Source organism: Scleropages formosus, chromosome 12 (assembly GCF_900964775.1).
Source record: "Scleropages formosus chromosome 12, fSclFor1.1, whole genome shotgun sequence".
In the NCBI taxonomy this organism is placed as follows: domain Eukaryota; kingdom Metazoa; phylum Chordata; class Actinopteri; order Osteoglossiformes; family Osteoglossidae; genus Scleropages; species Scleropages formosus.
In genome coordinates, this window is record NC_041817.1 from 27,808,712 (window position 1) to 27,817,877 (window position 9,166).

Sequence of the window (9,166 nt, forward strand, 5' to 3'; positions counted from 1 at the left end):
TTTGTACTGCTGGGTATTTTTATGGGATCAATTTAGGGTAAGTACCTTGCTCAAGAGTACTACAGTCAGAGGTGGGATTCAAACCTGCACCTTTGGGTTCAAAGGAAGCACCTCTAACCACTACACTACCAGATTTTTATTTTTTTTTTAAATATCTTCATGAAAAATACGCACGCACGCGCGCACACACACACACACACACACTTTCTGAACCGCTTGTCCCATACGGGGTCACGGGGAACCGGAGCCTAACCCAGCAACACAGGGCGTAAGGCTGGAGGGGACACACCCGGGACAGGACAGGACACCAGTCCATCACAAGGCACCCCAAGCGGGACTCGAACACCAGACCCACAAGAGAGCAGGACCCAGTCCAACCCACTGCGCCACCGCACCCTCCCCAGACTGCATCCATTCAATATCTTACTCAAAATATATCAATTTGCAGGATTGAAATAATAATAATAATAATGTTATTATTATTTTTATTATTATTATTATTATTATTATTAGCTGGTGCTTTTATCTAAAGAAAATAACAGCGTTTGAACCATTGAGGGTGAAACACATAAAATAGTCTTAAAGATGTTTCCTCTCATTAAGGTTACATGGAGCTGAACACGTTTCCCTGGAAATAAAACATGATATGGGGGGTGCGGTGGCGCAGTGGGTTGGACCACGGTCCTGCTGTCCGGTAGGTCTGGGGTTCAAGTCCCGCTTGGGGTGCCTTGCGACAGACTGGCGTCCTGTCCTGGGTGTGTCTCCTCCCCCTCCGGCCTTACGCCCTGTGTTGCCGGGTAGGCTCCGGTTCCCCGTGACCCCGTATGGGACAAGCGGTTCTGAAAATGTGTGTGTGTGTGTGTGTAAAACATGATATGATCATGTAATACAATTTAAACAGCTTCAGAAGAAACAATGTATGTGAACTCATTATCCTGTCAAGAGCTTTCCAGAAGGGCTGTTTTCCAAACTCGGTGTTTTTGGCCGTCAGCTAAAAGAAAACGAGAAGATTGTGGAGAAAAGTGTGTATTTTGGGGCAGAAACGTCTGAAAAACGTTAGGCTTTGATGACGTCGACACGGATGGAATGAAAGAGATATTCGGTCTTTAATGAAGAGCGGCGCTTTCTTGTGTGTTGGGCTGGAAAGAGAACTTAAATGGGACTGAAGAGCCTGCATGACTTTTTTGGAGAGGAAGGAGACGCTGTACGGGCAGCGGGAGCCGCATCGCGCTCTTGTGAGCGTGCGTGCGTGCGTGCGTGTGTGGGCAGCGCCGAGCTCGGCCCAGTCGCCTTCTCAGCGGTGACCCAGCGGCACTGACACCTTGCAGCACACCGCGGTGGGGGCCGGGGGTCCGACGAGGGGCCCAAAACGCCACTCATGAGAATCAGAGCAGAAAGAGCGTGACGAGTCGCGGGTAAAAATACCCCCCCGGCATCGGCTCTGAATACCAAATGCAAGGGGATATTTGCTTCGTATCGCTCCCGCTGGATGGGCGACCTTGGCGGCGCTCGTCCTCCCTTCGGTGCCCTTTGGAACAACAACTTTTTATTCCTTTCTTAAAATATTCAGTACGAGCGCAGCCGTTATTATTTTGAAGTCGGAAATGTTTTATTTAGTGCCTTGAGGTGATTCCACCTAAAAGCAAATGAAAGATGACATTAGACCTCAAACAATATATAGCGTTTCCGCGAGTGCGACGGAGCAAAATAAATGTATTAAAAGAAGGAGAGGGATCATCGGAAAGGCCGCGCGGGGTCGCCGTCAAGAGGGCGCTGCGGTCCCAACCCGGCGCCGCTCCAGATGCACGCTGGGTAATAATGTGCAATTAGTCCAACGGTTTAATGGTTGTTTTCGGAATAATAATATTGGCACGTCACCATGTGAGACGCAGCCGCGCTTTAAAACTCTTCACTTTTGTGTTCTGTGGAAGTGCGCTGCCAGAAATGAAACAGAAATCAGTCAAAAATGCAAATCATCCTTTTCATGCGAGTCTCTGCCACTAATGTATTATCACAAGAGCAGAAAGAATGACCTCGTTCTGGCGGATGAAAACAGGCCCTAATTAGCGGCGCGCCGCTCGTCCCCCACAGAAGAGCTCGGGAAAGAAAGTGACAAAAACAGCGCAGAAGTTTCAAAGGAAGGCGCCGAGTCCCCGGGGGACGCACTCCTCAGACGCTCCCCTCGCAAGCGCGACGCCCCAGAACTTGGCCACCTCCTCCGAACACTCGAGTTTTCCCAAGTACCGTAACCGCGGCAACAGGGAAGCGGGGCTGCTGAAGGGATGCTGTACCGGTGAGCACCTGGTGACCCTGTTGGCGGGATGAGCCAGGAGAACTCGCCTACGTTCCGCGGATCCTCGGGACTTTCGAGAATTTCTCTCCTAGCAAAGTAAAACTGCAAGAAACAATTTGGGGGCCCCTGACAGAATATTTCTCCCTCGCACCTTAAATAAAATAAATTAGTGCTCTGGTTTCCTCCCACAGTCCAAAGACATGCTGTTCAGGTTCCCCCAAAGTGTGTGAGTGACAGAGAGCGTGTGTGTGTGTGTTCCACTTATGTATGGATGAGCGACCCATTGTAAGTAGTGTATCTAGCAGTGTAAGTGTTCTGGTGGGTGCTCTGGTTTCCTCCCACACTCCAAAGACAAAGGCATGCTGTTCAGGTTCATCCATAGTGTGTGAGTGACAGAGAGAGAGTGTGTGTGTGTTCCACTGATGTATGGATGAGTGACCCAATGTAAGTAGTGTATCTAGCAGTGTAAGTTACCCTGGTGAATAAGGTGTGTGGGCTGATAACACTACATAGAGCTCATCGGAAGTCGCTTTGGAGAAAAGCATCTGCTGAATATATATATGTAAATTTGCAGGTGTGACCTGGGGATCGGCAGGCTCAGCGCCAACACATTGCTGCTCATCTTCTTTGCAGACGTGAATAATGACCCAGACACCCATTTCGGATGGACTCCACATCTCGAGGTAAAGGAAATGAGAAACCCACACACACACACACACACACACACACACACACACACACACACACACACACACACACACACACACACACACATTGGTGTCACGACACGACAGCCCGGCGCCTTGTGCAGGGCTTTGCCCAGGAGGCCTCATCCAGACCGTCCCTTCTCACTGTTACGCACACATTTTCAGCACTTCCATTCAAATTATTTCTGTTATTTATTAGCATCGCATCTGTCTACATAATTAAACACGGTGATTTTGAGTTTAAGACTCCAGCATCAGGAATGAGATTCGCCCCTAAAATAGTGCATTCAGTAACTGAGAAACGGAGCTCACTGGGATTATTATCCTCTCTTCAATTGAAGTTGAGGGGAGAGCTGAACCCAGATGGTGTTTGAGCAGGTAGACGGTGTGCATTCCTGCGTCTGTGTGTGTGTGCGCGCATGTGTGTGTGTGTGGGGGGGGGTTCCTGGTGCAGAGGAACCAGCGACACTCCCGGGAAAAACAAACCGCATGCGAACGAGGGAAATGTGTTTATTTTAATTGCAGCGAATCGCAAGTGGAGGCAGGTGCGAGATGAATTGGAGGTCTCGAGACCCCCAATCAACATTAACAAGCAGCACCTCTCCACACAAGGGTGGGATGTGAACTTATGGGGTATTAAACCGTGTCACCTGCGCTTTGTAAAAGAGTTCTGCTGGCGTGATGATCCACACTGGGGTTCTGCACCAGCAACCCAACGCTGATGGCCTGAAGTGACGTCCATTCTTCACCCAGCAGTCATTACGTACTAATGGCGCCGTTGAGTTGGTGTCAACTCTTGCTGAGTTCTTCCAGAATTTCCTGTCCTCCGCTTGTGTCTTTAGAGTTCAAGGGCTGTGCCCATTGACACTGTGATTGAGTCCATCATCTGGTTGCTGCTCATCCTCTGTCCACCTTTCACATCCTATGCAGTGTCATTGAATTTTGCTACAATAGTTACAATATTCCTTCACATGAGCCCATTTGAGGACCATCTCTGCATCTTTCATCATAGCTCTGCCAAGTGCATCTTCAGTGACTTTTTCTCCTGACTGCTGGATGCCTTGATGTTCCCTGTTGATCTCAAGAGGCAAAGGTTGTCAGCTATAAACACAAAGGTATGAGATGTCTGCTTGTATCAAACTAAACCGCAAGAAAAAGGAATAACAAGTGAGTATGTTTCATAGAGTCAGAATCATTTTCTGAGGTTTCCTGTCATGGAGGCACCATTAGCAGGAAGCTGCCCCAGGGATGAGCCTGACAGCTTCTTTCTGGAGGAACCTCTGAGTCTTCATTTCCATGGAGATAAAGGCAGCATCACACACCAGAGTCTGAGTGTCGACAGACAGACAGCGTAATAGAATTAGTGGTGTGTGGAGCCACTCGGCTCAATGAGGACGACGTCCAGCCGCCGGCACAGAGACGCCCGTCCGGGGAGTCTCACTGCTGAGAACATGGAAAGGCCAGCAGGATGAGCAGGACTGAGCTCCCAAGAGTCATTGAACCTGTAGTCTTCCGAAACATCTATGGGCAGGTGACAGAAGTGAAAGGAAGGTGTTTACCAGGGTGAACATAGTTAATCTCTTGTACTTGCACAAATGCGGGAAGTGTAGGGGTTAAAGCTGCTGATTGTGGACTTGAAGGTCCCAGGTTCAAATCCTACCTCCTGCTGTAAGATCCTGACAATGAACTTGCAGCCGGTTAAAAAGGAACGTATTAGTTACCCCGTTGTATTTATGAGTGAAACAGTGTAAGTTACATTAGAGAGAGCATCAGATACCGTGCAAGAGTAAAAGTAGCTCAGACACTCAGTGCCGAGTGCAGCGCGGGAACAGATGAAGCTGCGGTGAAGGTACGAGGGCTGTAATTATCTGTGCTCCCTCCTTCCACCTGCTTTCCGCTCCCAGCTTTTTATGTGATGAAATTATCCCGTTAAAGACATATGGAGGCTGAGAGGCACAGATATGTTATACGATGTGAAGCGAAGTGGAAAATGTGTTGAGCTGGCAGTTAATGAGCTTCAAGGTGTAGTTTCAGTCTCAGAAATGTGACCGGATGGAGACCCCTGTCACAACGGTCCGCTGTAATATCAGTCCTTTCAGCGGCTCCTCGGAAAAGAACGTTCACTGTGTCCTCACACTGTAGACATTAGGGTTCTGATTTTTCAAAGATATGACAGTATTTATTTATGGCTTTCGTATTTTCAGGAATGTGTTATCTGAGCAAACAGGCACCTCTCTGTTACTGTGCTTCTACTGGTTGTGTGGATAATAAAGCAAACAGAAAGTGGCCACACGCTGAAGGACGTTGCACATGATAGTGAAAATGCTGCAACGCGAGATAATGCTGTTTCCAGGATCGGCTCTGGAACACAGCGACCCTGTGCAGGACGAGCCATTGATGTCAACCAAAACAATAAATAATGCAATTTTTAAATGTTTTTCAGCTTTGAATGATCTTTCAACAGTCTGTATCTCAAGGGGCCTCTGAATTATTAAGCATTTTATGATAGTGAATACGGTGGTTGGATTTATTATGGATTATGGTGGCACGGTGGCACAGCGAGTAGTACATGGGTTCCATCCCTGCTCAGTCGGTCTGGAGTTTGCATGTTCTCCCCGTGTCTGCGTGGGTTTCCTCCAGGTGCTCTGGTTTCCTCCCACACTCCAAAGACATGCTGTTTAGGTTCCCCCAAAGTGTGTGAGTGACACAGAGAGCGTGTTCCACTGATGTATGGATGAGTGACCCAGTGTAAGTAGTGTATCTAGCAGTGTAAGTCACCACGGTGAATAAGGTGTGTGAGCTGATAACACTACATAGAGTTCATTGGAAATCACTTTGGACAAAAACATCCATTAAATACACACACACACACACACACACACACACACACATTTTCTGAACCGCTTGTCCCATACGGGGTCGCGGGGAGCCGGAGCCTAACCCGGCAACACAGGGTGTAAGGCCGGAGGGGGAGGGGACACACCCAGGACGGGACGCCAGTCCATCGCAAGGCACCCCAAGCAGGACTCGAACCCCAGACCCGCTGGAGAGCAGGACTGTGGTCCAACCCACTGCACTACCGCACCCCCCATCCGTTAAATAAATAAATGTAAATTTACAAACGAATCGAGTTACAAACACTCCTCCGATCCCAGTTGCGTCCATAAGTCAGGACCCAGTGAGCACAGACATCCCTGAAAAAAGTGTCTCCAGTAAAATGGAATTAAGGTGCGTTTTGGAAACGAGAACAAATTCGTCTGTGCTCTCGGAAACACGTCACCGGTGCGAGATGCGGCCCCTGAGTAACAGGCAGCTCAGTGATGGGCACCGGCGGTTGGTTTGAAATACAACACGCTGGAGAGATACGGGCTGGGGGGGTATCCTCTAATGGTCATAACTTCATTAAAAGCCATCTGTGAGTGCGGCGGGGCAGCTGGGGCGGCGGCTGCGGGGGTGGGGGAGAGTTAGCGAGCGACAGGCGGCCCACGTCGACGCCGGCTGCTCCGTCGACAAGAAACGTGTGCAGATTAAACGCAGCAGGTTTTACTCCTTCGCCACAAGAGCCATCGCTCAGCCGCGTCGCTCCCAGCCGCCTCCGCCTCGCAAAACACACGACCTGTCAGAAGGGGGCGACGCGCCGCTCCCAATCAATACCAATTAGGCCCCGCGATGGATGTTCTTGTAGGAGCTCTGATTGATTTGAGCTCCCGCTAATGGGCAATAAAAACACTCGGCTTTATTCATCTTTAACCTTTGCGCCATTTTTAGCGCTTAAAAGAGACCTTGCAGAAAATTCACATTAAAAGATTTCGATATTCTACGGGAAGCACAGACCTCTCGTTTTTCCCGGGTTCCGGCAGCGTGCGGCGACGGCCTTCGGAGAACGGGGCACGTCGTCGCTCCGATGCATTCATCACAAAGACGGCGCAGTGTGAGGCCTGCTTTGGTATTCCACAGCCGAGGGCCTCTCATCTCGCAGCCGCAATCTGCGCACGTAAATATTATTGTCGTGCCGAAATAATGAGAAGGCCCTCAGAGTGAGAGCAGGAGCAGGAGCAGGAGAGGGACGTTCTCCACACACTCAGCAAACACGAGAGCGTTGGGCTCCTCGCACCGCCGATGGCTCATCCGCACGATTCGAGGGCTCGGCCGTTACGCACTTTTTACCGTCCCCCTTACTTCACTTCTTAATTCAATTGCGCTCACTGGCAATTTTTGTGAACAAATGTAGTCGGCAGCTCATGAGTATCTGAATAACTCCCCGTCTTGCGTTGCTCACGTTTCTGGGAAAATCTTCAATATTTGTCCGAAGTATTTACAGTGTTAGATGATCCATATGCAATGTTTTACCTATTTATACAACAGGGTAATTTTTACTGTATCAATTCAGGGTAAGAGCCTCAATTAAGGATGGGATTTGAACCTGGCTACTTCAGCGGTACAGAAACAGCCCTGACCACTATGTCACCTGCAGTAGCAGTGGCAGACGTGAACACATACAATCTTTTCTTACTTTTATTCTTCTGGTTCTGCAGCTGAGTCCAGAGTGACTTGGACATGCTGTGAAATACTAATAATAATAATAATAATAATAAAGACAGAAAAACTGAAAAAAAGATGTAACAGCATCAGTTAAATGTATTTGACATTTTTTTCCAGAGCAGTTAATAGCGTTAGTAAATTTACAGTGATTTACCTACTTTTACAGGGCTGCAGCTTCTCTTTTTTTACTGGCACACTTCAGGGGAAGTACTTCGCTCAAGGGATTCGTGGCAGGGAGCGGGATTCAAACCTGCAATCTCCAGTACCGGAGACAGCGGCGCAGACTGCAGCACTACCTACTGCCCGTAATCAGGTTCCAGAATTAAAAGTGATGAGAAACAAAAACAAAATGCCATTAAGTAAGACAGGAGGAGAGAGGACGCTCGGCTCTGGGCTTTAAAGTGCTTTTAATGGAACTGGCTGTAAACGAAAAGCCGAGGAGCGATACCGCAGCTCGGTTTCAATTCTACCGCTAATGAAGATGTGGCGCAGTGCTGGTCCGGGAGTCAGTGGACTGTAATCTCTATTTCCGTTCGTTTCTGCTTCGCCTGCGAGACGCTGCCCAATAAGCTGTGAATCAGCGCTCGGTCTGCCTTTCGCTCTATCGACGTTGAAGAGAAACCCCGAGTGGCCGCCGTCGCCGCCCCTGTCCAGCAAACCCTGGACACCACGCCTACGTGAAATGAGACAAAGCACGAGTCGTTCAGTCGAACCTCTTCCTCTCCTCTCCGTCCCTCTCCAAGGCCCACTCAACCGGCGCCATAGTGAGCCGCTTTCGCCAGGAGCCGGGTCTCGAAATGCCAACCATCCGGGGCAGTCCTACATCCGTGTCCCCATAGCCTTCAAGGGCCGTCGGAAGAGGAGCGTCAGCCGAAGGAGGCCTTCGATGGCAGGAGGAAGGAGAGGAAGGAATGCGAGACAAAAGCGCTGGAGGAGAGAGGAAATTAATTAGTACCTTTGTTATCCTTTTAAATGCTTAAGTAGGTCTTCTCCCTTGGCATTTTGTTTGATGAATACATTCATCCACGCTATTATATCCGCAGCGCCACAAGGTGCTCCATCACCATTAGACCCGGGGTGACATAATCCCCATTAGCAAATAACGCTAATTGATATTAAACCTCACATTTCACAGATGACCCAGCGTCGCAGACGTCTCGGTGAGCGATCGGAGCACTCGGGACGCCGCTCCGGTGCGTCGCCCTCCTTCTGTTGCGAATCCGCATCTCTCGTCCCATTTAAATCCCAAAAAAGAAGGTAAAAAACTGCATGCAGAATGCCTGTAAAGACCCTGCTTTTGCTTTCAAAACGTCTGCCTTTTCTTTTTTTTAAGAAGAAAAATCGCGATGGTAAGTTTAATTGGCCTCAGCGCCGCACTCCCCGAGAACGTGGTGCTGGAGAAGACGCCCGATGAGTTCTTGCAGAGGTCACTCCATTCAAAGCTCTCAGCGACGGGGAGCTGCTTTCCAAATTACACGCCAAGAAATAAAAATAAGATAAAAATTTAAAAAAACCCCAGTGTATGGTGCTGTGGGAACTGTAAACACCGTGGATGTGAGTTGAATGAAGGTGGTCTCACACTCGCTCCGTTTTGATTCCCCACACCACCATCTACCAGCTCAGA